At 39.2% G+C, this 19,399-nt stretch overlaps 1 pseudogene; it reads left to right on the top strand.

Annotated features, from left to right (window-relative positions):
- The first annotated feature begins 3,687 nt into the window (after positions 1-3,687).
- LOC113904017 lies at positions 3,688-4,964 on the top strand (annotated as a pseudogene).
- The last annotated feature ends 14,435 nt before the right edge of the window (positions 4,965-19,399 follow it).

Genomic DNA, 19,399 nt, shown 5'->3' with positions numbered 1-19,399 from the left:
AGCCACCACAAAGCTAGAGCAGGGCCTGGATGCTCTGAATATGTCCAGGGCTACCCTTTAGTGGGAGGGTTATGAGGGAGGCTTGAGGTAGGGTTAGTCCCCAGACAAAGGCTTGGAGAACTAGTGCAGCAGGGACTCGAGGAAACAGCTGTTTACTAACTAGGTAGAAGTGTTCTAATGTTTTAATAACCAGTGCATACACCTGTGATCACCAACTGTCTATCAGCTGCTGTTAGAAGATGAGCAATTTGAGTCTTACCACTTATGAGCTCTGCAGTCTTGTCTAATAGCATCACCTCTTCAGGCATTAAGTTTACTGATCTCTGTGAAAGCTGCATGTCCACGAGGCTCAGGTACTTGAATACTACTGTCATGTCAGCAGTTTTTCCTTAGGTTTACTGGCACACACACACACGCACGCGCACACACACACACACACACACAAAATCCCATCTTCCAAGGAGCACCTTGATATCAATTTCCTTTCACTTTCTTTTCACTTTCTTTCCCTGTTTTCCTTCCTATTTCTCAGAAACTATCTGGGAGTGTCATAGAGGGTTCCCACACAATCAGAGCCCAATGCTTTTGGCTTGACATTAGGAAGTTAGCATCTGAAGGTAACCAGTTGATACCTTGAAGTCTTATTTGAGAATAAAACTCCAGAGACGTTTCCATGGACCAGGGAAAGTTTTCAGTCTCATTCAAAACCCACTTATGTGGATATTTAAGATCTTTTGCATGCATGCTAAGTCGCTTCCGTCAAGTCCAACTCTTTGCAACGCTGTGGACTGTAGCCCACTAGGCTCCTCTGTCCATGGGAGTCTCCAGGCAAGAATATTGAGGTGGTTTGCCATGCCCTCCTCTAGAGGACCTTCCCCACCCAGGGATCGAACCCTCGTCTCTTAGGTCACCTGCATTGGCAGGCGGGTTCTTCACCACCAGTGCTACTTAGGAAGCCCTCAGGATCTTTCAGTGAGCAACAAATTGTGCACAAACAGTTTTGCATGTATCTAGATTGAACAGTGCCCAGTTCCCGGGAACTGGTCCTCTTGTGATCTGGGCAGTGGATTTTCCAAATTTGAAAAGAAGAAACAAGTAAGGGATAGAGAAAGGGGCAAAGTATTAAAGGCAAGGCAGTAGTGAACTGTCGGTAACTCCCCAGCCTGGAAACAACTCATCGAGTAAATATTTTCATCACATCAAATTATGTCTCTCAGAAAATAATGATGGTCTATTCACCCTTTCTACTGTAAGCCAAAATAACACAAAATGGGTGGGATAATCATTGTAGGAAAGTATTCCTGCGGTACCAGGGTTCCAAAACGAGACAGCAGAATCTCATACCTTTACAATGTTTAAAATCAGAGCATAGTGTCATCTATGGAGACAGAAAGATAAACAAATGACTTTCAAAGTTCCATTTAACTTTAGATGTAAAGATTAAAATGCATGAAAAATGTATGAAAGCCAAGAATTCTGTGTGAGGTTTTATGGGCAAGAAATGGGTATCAATCTTTAAAAAAAATTTGTTTTAAATACATTGATTTCTTCCTGAGATTTATTATAAAGCCATTTGCAGAAAATTCATGTTAAACCCCAGAACAGGAGATCATTTTATGTAGTAAATAACTCTAGCCATAGGTTAGACATGTGTCTCACCCCAGCTTGACAGAAGGATTGGGAACCCCCCACCCAAGCAAAGAGGATTATGCTGCATTGGAGCTAAACCTCAGAAGAAAATATTGCTGTGAGGGGCTTCATATTTTGCCTCTAATATGGGGGATGGAAAGCAGGGAAGATAATGACCACCAACAGCGTAAGGAAAATGTAACTAAATATGGCAGCCCCGAGAAGACAGATGAGTTATGGAATCCCAAAGTGCCCAGATTCACTTTAGAGTTTACAGGTGATGATTCCCTTTGATTCATGGTCATGGTTCTTAAGGGCAAAAGAACTTAGTTAGCTGGAGAAGGGGATGCAAACAGAAAGAAAGCCTTCTCCAGCTGGGAAAACAAAAGATGTTTGGGATGATGTCGATGAAAGCTTTTTTAAAGTGAGAGGTACAGAGAGTGTGTAAGAGGAAGGCAGCTGGAGTGTTTCCAGATCCGCTAATGATGCGTGGTGCTGCTGACAAAGCAGTTCACCAACCGGTGTGAGAGACAGCTGCCTGGGGGACCTGCCCTTTCTCTTAGGGCTGGATCCTAAGAGTCCAGGTCGGGGGAGCCTTCACCGCTTGCTTCAGAGAGCTTTTTTCTTTTGCTCTAATTTAAATGCTTACCACTGGGACATACTTAAAGCTTAGCTTATTTTTTCCCCCCTTTTCAGACTTCATTTCCCTTAGCAAGTATTTGGTTTCTAAGATCAGAAATCAACAGGGGAGAGGACATTAGCCTGGGTTATAAAATGAAATGAAACGCCTTCACTTTTTCATCCACTTTTACCAAAATGCTTGGTTCTTTGCTCACAAGACTGAGAAAAACCCAACCTGGGTTTAAACTACTCACCCGTTTGGGAATCAATTGCCCATCCCAGGGACCCAGGGACCTGTGGGTCTTGGTAATTATGTCTGGTTGGGCCTGTGTGATCTGAAATGTAAAATACGGTGCATGACAACAAAATTCATTTTAGTCTCTTTTTTTCATGTTGTTTCTCCAACTGAAGCAAGATGACATGTGCCACAAAGCCATCATCTGTGATGGTCTTAGAATTTATAATTTCAAGTTGCAGATCCCACATCACCTTCTCCCCATCATCACTAATTGACCTCTAACTCCTCCTTACCCAATTTCAACATGGGGACTTCCCTGTCTCTGGAAGCAGTTCACTCTATCATCAGACTTTACTGTACGATGCACTCTAAATTTGACAAGGTTCTTTCCAGGTGACAGCAGTAAGGCCAATATGTTCGCCATCTAAACCCACACTGCAGATACTGCCCTCCTGTTTGTGACCATTATCTATAGCTAAGCTCTTCCCAGCCCATGGAGCTCTATAGAGAAACTATTCAGATTGTTTCAACTATTCAGTGTTGTTTGCAGTTTGGTTTCATTTCGTGATACAACCTTCCCTCTAGCACAGCTGACTAGCACAGCTGATTGAGTTTGGACATGGGGAAGAATATTCTCAAATGAAGGTTTTTACACATTGGAACAGTTAATACAGGGAGGAGTGGAGTGCAGGGAATGTCCTCAAAATGCCCTTCCAGTATTTAGAATAGAAGTAAATATTTTACCAACTCTAATGCCTTTGTAAGAGTGCTACACAAAGTCACACCTGAGACAAAAGAATGCACTGGTTGCTCTCTCTTCCGTGCAGTCAGGTACCTCTCAAATGATGGCAAGATGGTCCTAGAGATTATTTCATGTCTGGAGTCAGCACAGTACGGCACATGAGCCAAATTTATTCCATTTCCTGTTTCTGTAAGCCCTATGAGCTAAGAATGGTGTTTACATCTGTTAACGGCTGAAAAAAAAAAAAAAAGAAAGAATACTTTGTGACACATAAAAATTAAATTCAAATGTCAATGCCCATAAATAAACACAACTTAAAAGAAAATGATGTTCATCATTTATGTGTTTTCTGTGGTCAATTTCACATTCAACATTTCAACTTTCAGCACAGTGGGATAGTTGTGTCAGAGAGCATTAGGACTGTAGAAAGCCTAAAATACTATCTGTCTAGCCCTTAATGAAAAATATTTGCTGGCTCTTTCCATCTCGGGCGGCCACAGTGAGCGGAGCCACCACCCTGACCATGTATCTATAATGTATGGTCATGCAGAACTGCTCCAGCTTCTCAATCAAGAGGAACGAGCAGACTTACAACACCGAAGAGGAACTAAAGAGCCTCTTGATGAAGGTGAAAGAGGAGAGTGAAAAAGCTGGCCTAAAAACTCAACATTCAAAAAATGAAAATCATGGCATCTAGTCCTATCACTTCATGGCAAATAGATGGGGGAAAAGTGGAAACAGTGTCAGATTTAATTTTCTTGGGCTCCAAAATCAATGTGGACAGTGACTGCAGCCATGGAATTAAAAGACGTTTACTCCTTGGAAGAAAAGCAATGACAAACCTAAATAGTGTATGAAAAAGCAGAGATATCACTTTCCCAACAAAGGTCTGAATAGTCAAAGTTAAGGTTTTTCCAAAAACCAGTAGTAATGTATTGATGTGAGAGCTGAACCATAAAGAAGGCTGAGCATGAAAGAATTGATGTTTTCAAACCATGGTGCTGGAGAAGACTCTTGAGAGTCCCTTGGACTGCAAGGAGATCCAACCAATCCATCCTACAGGAAATCAGTCCTGAATATTCATTGGAAGGACTGATGCTGAAGCTGAAACTCCAATACTTTGGCCACCTGATGTGAAGAGCTTACTCATTGGAAAAGACTATTGCTGGGAAAGATTGAAGGCAGGAGGAGAAGGGGATGACAGGATGAAATGGTTGGATAGAATCACTGGCTCAATGGACATAAGTTTGAGCAAGCTTTGGGAGATAGTGAAGGACAGGAAAGCCTGGCCTGCTGCAGTTCATGGGGTCACTGAGTGACTGAACAACAGCCCCAAACCCAATAACCTGAAGGCCTGCAACTCCTTCCACTATAATGGGCTCATTCACAGCAAGACTGTGGGCATGCAGCCGGCAGTCGATGGCAAAAGGGTCGTGATGGTGCCAGAGATCTGGCCAGCACAAACTGGTTACTTCCGACGTGCAAACCACCGTGAGCAAGAATGCTCAGGTCACCTTTAGGAGCATCCAGCACATGATCTGGAAGAACAAGTAACACCCAGATTTGCGCATGGCCACCATCCCCAGAGCCAGAGCCATCCTGTGCAACCAGAAGTCTGTGATGGTGAAGAAGAAGCGGACCCACCCCATCAAGAAGCTCCTGAACCAACTATCCCCTCCTCAAAGCAATAAAGCTGTCAGCCGCTTTGTTTCTCAAATTTGTTCCTCAAATTAAAACAAAAAAACTTTGCTGATGACTGATACATGTCCTTCCCAAGTCTTCCTGATCATGTTCCTTGAACTTAACAGTCTGTTGCTTTGCCTGAATCTGTATTCTCTACTCAGTGTTTACAAAGCTCTCTGTACAACACCAGGCACATATTATTAAGCAGTAAGTACTTGATGAATGAATATAACCACCAATTTCATTAGAAGACAAATAGAATAGCATATCAGAAGCTCAAAAGATGAAAAGCCAATGGTACTTCTTGTTACAAACAGCTCAGCACCATTTTTCTTGGTGAATATGCAGTTTGAGCTGAAATGTCTGCCATTCTCTCTGTATAAGATCTACTGGTTCTAGACTCCCTGGCTTGTAATTACAAAGCAAAATCTTCTAATGCCAATAATAAGACCAACTTCTATACCTTTTAAGTGCAATCTTCTTGATTATAAGCAGCCACTGACTGAAGACTTCAATTAGAGAGGGAGATTTCTTAAACCCTGGGGCAAAAGTTTAGTTCAAAACAACTTGGAAAGTGGTTTAACTCTTTGAGGATCACCTGCCTACCAGCATACAGCATTCACAGCAAACCCATGATTTTGCACAGTTTAAAAAAAAGAATCATTCTGTGTTATTGGGTGGCTTCTCTCTCCTGAATACTGTCACCCTGGTTAAAGTTAACATGGAAGAAATGTGGGTAGGGAAGACAGAGTTCAGTTTGCTTGTTTAAGTCTCTTTATTCTATTTCAAAATAGCTGGTCCTGGATTTAGAAGTTCGGAAACTTCAAAACCCTTTGGAAGAGTGCAGACATAAATTGAAGCTATGCCTACCCAGCAGAGACTCCAAGAGACTGTTATCATACAGCATATCCCAGGAAGAGCCAAACATTCCTGTACAGAAGCCAGCCAGGCTGGGAAGTAGGACGACAAGAAGGAACCTAGAGAAATTCCATAAACAGAATTAAGAAATGTCTCATCTCCCAAACAGAAATATGTATTCTATAGCTTCTGCAAATTTGCAAATATTCAGAATGAGAAAATTTGGGCAATCAAGTATAAACTAAAGCAATAAAACCCCCTGATGCTCATTCATTCAATCACTTGCTCCTTCTTTCTGTCACCTTCTCTATGATGCCTTCATTATTTTACTATTTAGTTTAGACTTAGTAAATTCATTATTCTCACAGTTTTTCACACTTGGCTTCCTTTCAACCCCTAAGCATTATGTATTCTTCCTTACCCTTAAGTGTCACACTTCAGCCTCTAGAGGGAGTTCAAGTCCCCAGATCCTCAAGAGGAAGAGTTCTGCTGTGACGTGTGGAGGACTCAGTCCTGTTGGACCCGGGGGGTCTGGGATGGAGCCTTTGGTGATAGGAACCTTGAGGTTCAAGGCTCTCCTCCTGCCTGGAGTACTCACCAGGATTCCCTCTCCTTTGAGAATCTCTCTTGTCCTCTTAGCCTTTTCAAAAAAAGCTCTAAAAATGGTTTCACTTTTTTCTTCCTCTTTCTGGCTGTATAGCTTCTATGATAGTCTAAGCAGAGGGATCCTCCCAGTTCAAACACAGTCTAAACTAGCTTATGAGGAAAGGAGATCAGAGAAGCATTTCATAAAAAGTTCTGATTAGTAATGTGACAAGATAAATGTTAGTGCAGTCACTATGGAAAACAGTATGGAGGTTCCTCAAGAAATGAAAATATAACTAATGTATGACCCAGCAATTCCACTTTGAGGTATTTACCCAAAGAAAATGTAAACACTAATTCAAAAAGACATATGCATCCCCAGGATTATTGCAGCATGGTTTACATTAGCCAAGATACAAAACAACCTGTGTCCATTGATGGATAAATGGATAAAGATATATATGTATATAGGTATATAGATAGAGATAGATAAATTTAATGGAATATTATTCAGCCATAAAAAGAATGAAATCTTATCTATGACAACATGAATGGGCCTTGAGGGCCTTAGGCTAAGTGAATTAGGTCTGACAGGGAAAGGTCAGACAGAGGCAATCAACATTTTATTTCTACAAGTTTAAATTATGCTATAAATTAATTACCATTAATATGGTACCTTGTACGTCAAGAGATTTATTATAACAAAGAATTTAGAGCCTATAAATTTCTGACTGCTAGTACAGATGACTTACCCCAGATTTCCTGGGGTATGTTTATAAAACATTCATAAAGTGGACTTACCCAGAGAGAAAAATGAAATGACATGGCAACACCACATGAAATATATTTGCCATAGAATTAAAAAAAAAAAAATCACTATTATGAAAACATACTAGTTTTTATTGCATTTTAGGGAGTGTGGATTATTGGAGATTATTCAGGAAATAGAAAATGTTTAAAACACAGAAACTTGCTTAACAAAATGTTGCAGTCTGATTTTGGTGTGACCATTTATTCCCTACCTGCCTAAAATATTTTTTCTTCTCTTTTGAAGGTCATAATTGTACATCTACACCCTTTGTTCAATTACTATCTCAGTAATGTGGAGAAGGTGTTCAAACTGACCCACAGTTTAGAAGAAGTGAGAAAGGGAGACAGTGTTGGTTAAATGCACGAACTTCCATTTATAGAATAAATAAGTTGTGATGTAATGTACAGCATGGAAGGAAGGAAGAAAAGAAGGAAGAAGAGAGGGAGGGGAAGAGAGAGAGAAAGAGAAGGAGAGGAAAGGAATACAGCAGTGTTCCAAGACTCTAGCCCCAACCCTCCCAACCATTCTAGCCTTCCCACTAGAGAAAATCCTTTGTCAGCTCAATTTCCAAAGCCTCTTCTCCCTTCTTAAAGAAGGAGGCTTTTTACTTTGTGGGGGAGGGCAAGATTAAGTTGATTGACTTAATAAGGTGTGTTAGAAGGAGGTACAGGAATGGACACAAGGAGAAGTAAAGCACTATGCAGGTTGGAAGGAAGACTGGGGAGCAGCTGCATGAACAAAGATGGGAACTCCATTTTTTTGGAGGGGGGAATCTGAATTTCTGTTTTTATTAATTTTTAAATTAGTTTGCATTGGATGTAGAAACTCCATTTTATTTACTTTAGGCTTTGAATTTGTTTCTGGGACTCAGCAATGCTCTGAGACTGAATTACACAGGTCTCCAGGTTAATTTGAGCCACACAGAAAATGTTCATGTGTGTTCAGTCCTCTTTGTACATTCTCTTTGAAGCCCGTAGTGGGTGGCTGGCTGAGGGTCTACAGATTCTGGAGGTTTGCCGCCCTCATCATAATGAGTATCTGACAAGTCCAGCAGATGAGGACAAATACAGGCATGGAGACTAGGATCTTGGTGGTAGGTCCACTCAACATCAACACACTACAGCAACAGCCCAGCCTCTCAGGACAAATTCCCAGGTGGGAAGTAAGACTCCTGGACGAAGACTGAATCTGGAGAAAGTAATTCAGTATCATCAGGGATAATCGTTCATTCTAGAGCCAGAGCAGCTTGTCTTTTCATGAATGAAGTCCCAGAGAAGCCATGGGTGAGACTTTAAAATGAGTCTGCTACTAACGGGTGTTCTCTACCTATAATCGCAGTTACATGGACTGTTGGAGGACTTTCACAAATATCATCAGGAATCTGGTCTTGGCATTAGCAAGAGCTCAGTTCTAGATTCAGAGCCAGATCACCTGCAGAATCTTGGTTTGGTAAATGGGCAGGATATTTGATTTCTCAATTCTCCTTGGTCTCTTTAACTCACCATTGAATCCCTAGGGCTGAAGGATGAACATATTAATCCAGAAGGAACATATAGGATCTACTTCAGTAGGAAAAAGGGCATTTCCCAGAAGAGAGGTTTGTGCTGGTATTACTGTAAAAGAGTTTACAAAGGCTCTTAGCTAATGAGGACTTGGGCTCAGGACTGCCAGAGTTTGAATCTTAGCATCACCACATACTAGCTAGATGACCTGCGATAAGCTCCTTAACTTTTCTCTGTTTCAGTGTCCTCATCTACAGAAGGATAAGTTGTACATACTTCATGGGGTTGTTGTAAGAATTAAATAGGATAACACTTGTAAAACATTGGAAGAGTGCTTGACACATGGCAAATGCTCACTAAATATTAGCTGTTGTTCCCAGCCTCAGAAAATCAAAGACTGAGGACAGATAAAGTTGGAAGGTTAAATCTGATTAAGTGTATTGTTTAGCTTGAAAATGTACTTTAATTTTATAAATAATTGGGTATATAATTCTAAATTATTGTAGTACTTTGTATCATACATTTTGAAAGTTAATCTAAATTCATTTTGCAAGGGAAAATACATTTTGATCATGCAAATGCATATGTTCTAGAATTTGCCAAGAGATCATAATTTCTAACAATATGCTAACTTCATTGGTTATAGCAGAATACATAAGAGCAAGGTTGAAGAAAGAGCAAGGGTGAAGAAAAAGTTGTCTTTACAATGTCATATGTAGGAATTTACTAATACTTTGGTGATTCTCCTCTATGGAAAAAGACACTCACGTTTCTGATTGATCATGGAATCTAGATATCCTTGGATTGACCAAAGAAAGGAAAAAAATGTGGTGTGTAATGGCACTGCCCCATTTCTAGGGAAGTATTTCCTTAAAAGCAAGCCATGCTCCAGTGCCATGCTGACTGCCTGAAAATCCCTTGGGGAACTTGTCTAGATTTTTTCCCAGAATTCTACTCAGATTTTAATAACCTCTTCAAGTGATTCTGATCAGTCAGACTGGGGAGCCATTGTTCTAGGAAGAGTGAAATCAGCATGATTCCCTTCCTGTAGGAAGAGGAGCACATGTGTGCACCCAAGGCTCACAATCAGACCAGGGCCAAGAGAAGGGGGTTTGTGGTAGGAGCAAAGTTCCGACTTCCATTAGGATTGCTCTTTGGAGGATGACCTCGTCCTTCTGGAGATCTTTCCTACTGAATTACTTGAAGGGGCTCTTTCTTTCTCTTTCCTCCTTATGACATGGTGATGTGGTCATTAAGGTTAGGGCCTCTGAACAGCCCAATGGATGGCTCAGGAGAAAAAAAGGATTAAAGAAGTCTCACATTTCATAGTTGATCCAACTCTTTTATCAGAGTGGAAGGCTACAAAATAACGTGGGCCCAAAGTGCTGCAGTGCTAGGTTGCTTCAGTCGTGTCTCTTTGCAACCCTATGGACTGCAGCCCTACAGCCCACCAGGCGCCTCTGTTCATAGGATTCTCCAGGAAAGAATACTGGGAGTGGGTTTCCATTTCCACCTCCAGGACCCAAAGTACTAACTAGTAATAACAAGGGAGCATTTTTCCAAATTATCATGCTGACTTGCTCTCTCTCAGAGACCTAGAAAAGAAGACTGTAGCTCTGGTAGATATGGGTCAGGATCAGCAAACTGGAATTCCAGATTTTCCACTGGAGTCACTTTTCCCCAGAGTCTTATGCTACACTCTGCCACAAGTCAGCTCATGTTTCTTTTCTCTCATTGGTCTGTGCCTGTCAAGTATACACTCTGCACCCAATACTCTAGGACTACAAAATAAATTACATAATCTTTGCTGTTGAACTTACAGGATGGTAAGAAAACATACCTTAAACATTAGGAAAGTCATTACTGCCCTGGGGTCCAGATCAAGATGATAGAGGATGTGAAGCTCACCTTCTGCCCACAGATATATTAAAAACACATCTACAGGTGGAACAACTCTCACAGAACATCTACTGAACACTGGTAGAAGACCTCAGACTTCCAAAGGGCAAGAAAATCTCCACTTAACTGGGTAGGGCAAAAGGAAAAAAAAAATAGAGAGAGAAAGGAATCAGGACGGGACCCAAACAAGATGAACCCAAACAGACCTGCACCAAGACATAATAAAAATGGCAAAAGTTAAAGAGAGGATTCTAAAGGCAGCAAGATAAAAGCAGTTCTTTACAAGGGAAACCATAAGGTTATCAAGCTGATTTCTCTACAGAAACACTGCAGGCCAGAAAGGAGTGGTGAAATACATTTGAAGTCTTGAAAGAGAAAAATATGCAGCCTAGAATACTCTACCCAGAAAGACTGCCATTTAGGAAAGGAGGAAAAATAAAGAATTTCTCAGACAAGCAAAAAGCTAAAAGAATACAGCAATACTAAACCTATCTTAAAAGAAATATTGAAAGGTCATCTTTAAATGGGGGCCTTTCCAGGTGGCGCTAGTGGTAAAGAACCCACTTGCCAATGCAGGAGACATAAGAGATGTGGGTTCAACCCCTGGGTTGAGAAGATCCCCTGGAAGAGGGCAAGCCAACCCAATTTAGTATTCTTGCCTGGAGAATCCCACGGATAAAGGAGCCTGGAGGGCTGTACTCCATAGAGTCTCAAAGAGTTGGACACAACTGAAGGGACTTAACACACAGCATGCATTCTAAATAGAAAAGAAGCAAGAAGAAATAGGAAGGAAGAAATAACAATTGGAATGTAAATCACTTAAATTAGCCAGTATACAGATCAAAAAGAAAAACAAGCACAATACCTACTTGTCAAAGCACAGCAAAAGGATAAATATGAAGATGTAAAAAGGGGCATCAAATCATAAAATGTGGGGAAGGAGATTAAGAAAATGAAGATTCTTCTTTTTTTAAAATGTGTTTGAGTCTATATGACTATCAATCTAAAGCAAACAGATATAGGAAGGGTTAACCACGGCACAATTGCACTCATCTCACACGCTAGTAAAGTAATGCTCAAAATTCTTCATAAGAGAATACTATAAACAATTATGGGCTTCCCAGTGGTAGTGGTTAGTAGTAGGGTTAGTGGTAAAGAATCCACCTGGCAGTATAGGAGATATAGAGATGCTTCCCAGTAGTAGTAGTAGTAGTAGGTAGGGTTAGTGGTAAAGAATCCACCTGGCAGTATAGGAGATATAGAGATGCAAGAGACTCAGATTTGATCCCTGGGTTGGGAAGATCTCCTGCCCCCGAGTAGGAAGTGTCAACCACTTCAGTATTCTTGCCTGGAAAATTTCATGGACAGAAGAACCTGGTGGGCTACCGTCATGGGTCTCAAAGAGTCAGACATGACTGAGCACATAGCACATGCATAAAGAATTATATGCCAACAAATTTGACAACCTAGAAGAAATGGACAGCTTTCTAGAAACATACAGTTCACCAAAATTAAATCAAGAACAAGTAGATAATTTGAACAGACCAATCGCTAGAAGTGAAATAGAATCTGTAAAAACAAAAAAACAAGCAAAAAAGTCCAGGACCATATGATTTCACAAGTGAACTCTACCAAACATACAAAGAACTTATACCAATTCTTCTCAAACTCTTCCAAAAGATCGAAGAGGAGGTAACATTCCCAAAGACATTCTATAAACCCACTGTCAACCTGATAACAAAACCAGACAAAGCCAACACTAAAAATAGAAAATTACAGGCCATTATCTTTAATGAATATAGATGCAAAAAATCTCAACAAAATATTAGCAAATCAAATCCAGCAACATGTAAAAAGATCATACAACATGAGCAGGTGGGATTCATCCTAGGTTCACAAGGATGATTACATATGAAAATCAATCAATGTAACACTTCACATTAACAAAAGAAAAGTCAAAAACCACAAGATCATCTCAATAGATGCAGAAAAAGCATTGGACAAAATTCAATATCCATTCATGATGAAAGCTCTTACCAAAGTGGGAACAGAGCGAACGTATCTCAACATAATAAAAGCCACTTACGACAAACCCACAGCCAATATAATACTCAATGGTGAAAAGATGAAAGCCTTCCCACTAAAATCTGGAACAAGACAAGGATGTCTGCTCTAACAGTTTCTCTTCAACATAGGACTGGTAGTCCTAGCCACAGGAATCAGACAAGAAAAAGAAATAAAAGATATCTGAATTGAAAAGGAAGACATAAAATTCTCACTGTATTCAGATAACATGATACTATATATAGAAAACCCTAAGGACTCCACACACAAAAAACTACTAAATCTAATAAGTGAATTCAACAAAGTACCAGTTTTCAAGATTAACATTCAGAAATCAGTTGCATTCCTTTACACTAATAATGAAATATCAGAAAAGGACTGTAAAATTCTTTTAAAATCATGCCTATATATATATATATATATATATAAAGGCATCAGATCAGATCGGATCAGTCGCTCAGTCATGTCCGACTCTTTATGACCCCATGAATCACCTCGCTGTCCATCACCAACTCCCGGAGTTCACTCAGACTCACGTCCATCGAGTCAGTGATGCCATCTAGCCATCTCATCCTCTGTCGTCCCCTTCTCTTCTTGCCCCCAATCCCTCCCAGCGTCAGAGTCTTTCCAGTGAGTCAACTCTCTGCATGAGGTGGCCAGAGTACTGGAGTTTCAGCTTTAGCATCATTCCTTCCAAAGAAATCCCAGGGCTGATCTTCTTCAAAATGGACTGGTTGGATCTCCTTGCAGTCCAAGGGACTCTCAAGAGTCTTCTCCAACACCACAGTTCAAAACCATCAATTCTTCAGCGCTCAGCTTTCTTCACAGTCCAACTCTCACATCCATACATGACCACAGGAAAAACCATAGCCTTGACTAGATGAACCTTTGTTGGCAAAGTAATGTCTCTGCTTTTGAATATGCTATCTAGGTTGGTCATAACTTTCCTTCCAAAGAGTAAGCGTCTTTTAATTTCATGGCTGCAGTCACCATCTGCAATGATTTTGGAGCCCCCAAAAATAAAGTCTGACACTGTTTCCACTGTTTCCCCATCTATTTGCCATGAAGTGATGGGACCGGATGCCATGATCTTCATTTTCTGAATGTTGAGCTTTAAGCCAACTTTTTCACTCTCCTCTTTCACTTTCATCAAGAGGCTTTTGAGTTCCTCTTCACTTTCTGCCATAAGGGTGGTGTCATCTGCATATTTGAGGTGATTGATATTTCTCCCGGCAATCTTGATTCCAGCTTGTGCTTCTTCCAGTCCAGCATTTCTCATGATGTACTCTGCATAGAAGTTGAATAAACAGGGTGACAATATACAGCCTTGATGAACTCCTTTTCCTATTTGGAACCAGTCTGTTGTTCCATGTCCACTTCTAACTGTTGCTTCCTGACCTGCATACAAATTTCTCAAGAGGCAGGTCAGGTGGTCTGGTATTCCCATCTCTTTCAGGATTTTCCACAGTTTATTGTGATCCACACAGTCAAAGGCTTTGGTATAGTCAATAAAGCAGAAATAGATATTTTTCTGGAACTCTCTTGCTTTTTCCATGATCCAGCAGATGTTGGCAATTTGATCTCTGGTTCCTCTGCCTTTTCTAAAACCAGCTTTTAAATATATATAATATATATGATATATTATAAATAAATATATATAATTTATAAAAATAAAAATAAATATATAATATATTATTATATAATATATTATATGTTATATATAATATATTATATAATATTATATTATATAAAATATATTAATTATATTAATATTATATAAATATTAATTATATTAATGAATATACACAATATGTTACATATAAATAAATAATTTTATTTATATATAAAATATATAATTATATATTATAAATATAAAAATATATAATATATAATTATATATAGTAATTATATATATACATATATATATGTGTTATATATATATATATATATATATGTGTGTGTATATATATATATGCAAAATACCTAGGGATAAATCTGACCAAAGAGGTGAAAGATTTATACTCTGAGAACCATAAAACATTAATAAAGAAAATAAAAAAGAATTAAAAGAAATTGAGATATCCCATGCTCTTAGATTGGAAGAATTAATATTGTTAAAATGGCAGTACTGCTCAAAGCAATCTACAGATACAATAAGATCCATAACATTTTTCACAGAACTGGAATAAATAATCCAAAAATTTATATGGAAAGTGAAAGATTCAGAATTGCTAGAGTAATCCTGGGGTTGGGGGGAGATGAGGGGAAGCAAAGCTATAGTAGTCAAACCAGTGTGTTATTGGTACAAAAACAGGGATATGGCAAAATGGAACAGACAGAGAGCGCAGAAATAAACCCACACATCCACAATCAATCTTTTACAAAGGAGGCAAGAGTGTAAAATGGGGAAAAGACAGTCTTTTCAGCAAGTAGTGCAGGGAAAGTTGGACAGCTGCATGTGTGTCATTGAAGTTAGAACTCACCCTCACATCATGACCAAAATATATTCGAAATGGCTTAAAGACTTAAACATAAGCCATGATTCTATAAAACGCCTAGAAGAGACCATAAGCAATACACTCTCTGACATAAATCATATCGATGTTTTCTTAGCTCAGTCTCCCAAGACAATTGTTATTGTTTAATCGCTAAGTCGTGTCCGATTCTTTGCAATCCCATGGACTGTTTCCCACCAGGACCCTCTGTTCATGGGATTTCCCAGGCAAGAACACTGGAGTGGGTTGCCATCTCCTTCTCCAGAGGATTTTCCCAACCCAGGGCTTGAACACAGGTCTCTGGCTTGGTAGGCTGATTCCTTACCATCTGAGCTACCAGAGAAGCCAAAGACAATAGAAATAGAGGCAAAAATTTTAAAAAGGGCCTTCCAGGCAAGATGGCAGAGTGGAAGAATGTGCACTCATCCTGAAAGAGCACCCAAATCGCAATTAGCTATTGAGCATCTATTGACAGGAGGATGCTGGAACCCACCAAAAAAAGATAACCCATGTACAAAGACAAAGAGGAAGCCACAGTGAGATGGCATGAGGGGCACAATCACAGTAAAATCAAATCCCATACCCACCAGGTGGGCAGCCCACAAACTGGAGAACAGTAATACCAAAGAAAGTTCTTCCACTGTTGTGAAGGTTCTTAGCCTCACATCAGGTTTCTCAGCCTGGGGATCCAACAAAGGGATTGGGAATATCCAGGGACTCTGACCTAGAAAGCCAGTGGGATTTGATTATAGGACTTCCACAGGACTAGGGGAAACAGAAGCTCCACTCTTAAAGGTCACACAAAAAAAATCTTGCACACATCAAACCCAGAGGAAAGGAGTAGTGACCCCACAAGAGACTGAAGCAGACATAACTGCTAGTGTTGAAAGATCTCCTATGGAGGCGTGGGTTGGCACGGGCTAGCCACAGGGATGGGGGCACTGCAGTGTGACAGCAGCCTTAGAAGGTGCCCCTTGGTGTAAGTCCTCTTGGAGGTCACCATTAACTCTACCATAGATCTCAGGCCAAACAGCTAACAGGGAGAGAATGCAACCCTACCCGTCAGCAGATAATTGAATTAAAGTTTTACTGAGCAAGGCCCTGCCCATCAGAGCAAGATCGTTCCTCCTATTAGGAAGCTTACACAAGCCTTTTAGCCTCATCAACCAGAGGGCAGACAGAAGAAGCAAGATGAACTGTAATTTCACAGTAGCTAGAACAAAAACCACATTACAGAAAGTTAATCAGGATGAAAAAACAGAGAATAATGTCCCAGATGAAGGGACAAGGTAAAATCCCAGAAAAACAACAAAATGAAGTGGAGATAGCAAATACCCAGAAAAAAAATTCAGAATGATGATAGTGTAGATGATCCAGGATCTCAGAAACAGAATAGAGAAGATGCAAGAAATGTTTACCAAAGACCTAGAAGAACTAAAGAACAATCAATCAGAGATGAACAATACACTAGAAGGAATCAATAGCAGGATAACAAAAGCAGAAGAACCAATAAGTGATCTGGAAGACAGAAATCATTGTGGAAATCATTGCCACAAAAGGGAACATAGAAAAAAAAAAAAAAAAGAACAGAAATTAAGGCAGCCTAAGAGAACTCTGGGACAACATTAAACACACCAATATTCATTTTATAGGGGTCCCAGAAGGAGAAGAGAGAGAGAAAGGACCTGAGAAAAAATATGAAGAGATAATAGCTGAAAACTTTACTAATATGGGAAAGGAAATAGTCAACCAAGTCCAGGAAGCGCAGATTCCCAGGTAGGATAAACCCTAGGAGGAACACAGTAAGATACATAGTAATCAAACTGACAAAAATTAAAGACAAAAACAAAATATTAAAAGTATCAAGGGAAAAACAACAAATAACATACAAGGAAACTTCCATAAAATTATAAGCTAATTTCTCAACAGAAGCTCTACAAGCCAGTAGGGAATGGCAGAATATATTTCAAGTGATGAAAGGGAAGAAACTGCAACTAAGATTACTCTACCCAGCAGGACTCTCACTCAGATTTGATGGAGAAGTCAAAAGCTTTACAAACAAGCAAAAATTAAGAGAATTCAGCACCACCAAATCAGCTTTACAGCAAATGCTAAAGGAACTTCTTTAGGCAGGAAAATGCAAGAGAAAGAAAAGACCTACACAAAATAAACTCAAAGCAATTAAGAAGATGATAATAGGATCATGTGCATGTGTGCATGCATGCTGAGTCCCTTCAGTTATGTCCAACTCTTCACAACACCGTGGGTTGTATCTGACCAGGCTCCCCTGTCCATGGGATTCTCCAGGCAAGAATATTGGAATGGGTTCCCTTGCCCTCCTCCAGGGGATCTTCCTAACCCAGGCATTGAACCCTCATCTCCTGCATTGAAGGCTGCTGATTCTTTACCCACTAAGCCACCTGGGAAGCCCAATAGGGTCATACATATCAATAATTACCTTAAATGTAAATGGAATAAATGCACCGAACAAAAGAAACATGAAAACATGTGCACGTATGCACTTTCACTAGCCACATTACTATACTTAACCCCCCAAATGTATGTAATTATTTTGTATTGTTAGGTTAATCATGTTTCCATTATGACTTGCAATTTTAATTATATTTTATTTTTTGTCTGGCTATTGATTGTGAAAACTGATAAACATCTTTTACTGTTGTGATTATGTAACTACTATTCACCTAATACCATAGTATCATGATTGGTCAACAGAACTACTATTCACCTAATACCATAGTATCATGATTGGTCAACAGAAAATAATAGACTTCTATACCACCAAAAATACAATTTAATAGAAGAATCTGTAATTGATTTTTTAAATCCAGATGCATATCAGAATTATCTTGGAATTTTTTGAAAAATACAAATGCCCAGGAATTGCTTTCTTTCCCCAAAGCTCTAGATGTGACTCTAATGAACAGTCATGTTTAAAAACACCTGGACTATATGATGATCTTTTACTTTTATCTAGTTTGTTTCACTTTTTCTATTTCATATTCAGTGCTCCCATTTCATTTAGTTTATGTTTTCCAATTTTTCCTTCTCTTCTTTTTTTGATGTTCTTTCTCAAGCCTTTATCAAGTGTAGTGAAAAGTCTTTGTAAACATATACATAAATAGTATGTATGATATATATATTTTATGAAAGTGATGACATTTTTTCCAAGCTAAAAAATTTGACATTTTGATTCTACTTGTTTGACTCAGTATGAAGAGAATGCTAGATTTCTAACTAAAAAAAAAAATATATATATATATATATAATTACAATAAGCAACAAAGTTTTACTGTATAGAACAGGGAACTATAGTCAATATCTTGCAATAACCTACAATGGAAAATAATCTGAAAAATAATATATGTGTATATGTATAACTGAATCTCCTTGTTGTGCACCTGAAACATTGTAAATCATCTATCAGTTCAGTTCAGTTTAGTCTCTCAGTCATGTCTAACTCTTTGCAACCCCATGGACTGCAGCACATCAAGCTTCCCTGTCCATCACCAACTCCCGGAGCTTGCTCAAACTCATGTCCATCGAGTCAGTGATGCCATCCAACCATCTCATCATCTGTCATCCACTTCTCCTCCTATACATCAACAATATGTCCTCCTATAAATCAACTATACATCAATCAAATATATATATTAAGAAAAAGAAAAAAATAAAAAATGTGACCTAATCAAACTTACAAGTTTTTGCCCAGCAAAGAAAACTAGTTTAAAAAAAAAAATACAACTTACAGATTGGGAAAAGTATTGCAAATGATGCAATACCCAAGGGCTTACTCGCCAAAATATACAAATAGCTCATACGACTCAACAACAACAAACAACTCAATCATAAAAAAATGGGCAGAAGACCTTAATAGACATTTTTCTAAAGAAGACATACAGATGGCCAGTAGGCACATGAAAAGATCAACATCATTAATCATTAGAAATATGCAAATCAAAGCTACAATGAGGTATTACCTCACACCAAACAGAATGGCCACTATTAAAATATCTACAAATAAAAAATGTTGGAGAGGGTATGGATAAAAGGGAATCCTCCTACACTGTTGGTAAGAATGTGAGTTTGTACAGCCACTGTAGAGAACAGTATAGAGGTTCCATAAAAACCTAAAAACAGAGCTACCACATGATCTAACAGTCCCACTCCTGGTCATACATCTGCAGAAAGCCATAACTCAAAAAGGTATATCTCCCCTGTGTTCACTGCAAGGCTTCCCTGGTAGTTCAGCTG

This window comes from Bos indicus x Bos taurus, chromosome 14 (assembly GCF_003369695.1).
Source record: "Bos indicus x Bos taurus breed Angus x Brahman F1 hybrid chromosome 14, Bos_hybrid_MaternalHap_v2.0, whole genome shotgun sequence".
NCBI classification, from domain to species: domain Eukaryota; kingdom Metazoa; phylum Chordata; class Mammalia; order Artiodactyla; family Bovidae; genus Bos; species Bos indicus x Bos taurus.
Note: the sequence above shows the minus strand (reverse complement) of the source record. Positions and strands in the feature narration are given on the sequence as shown.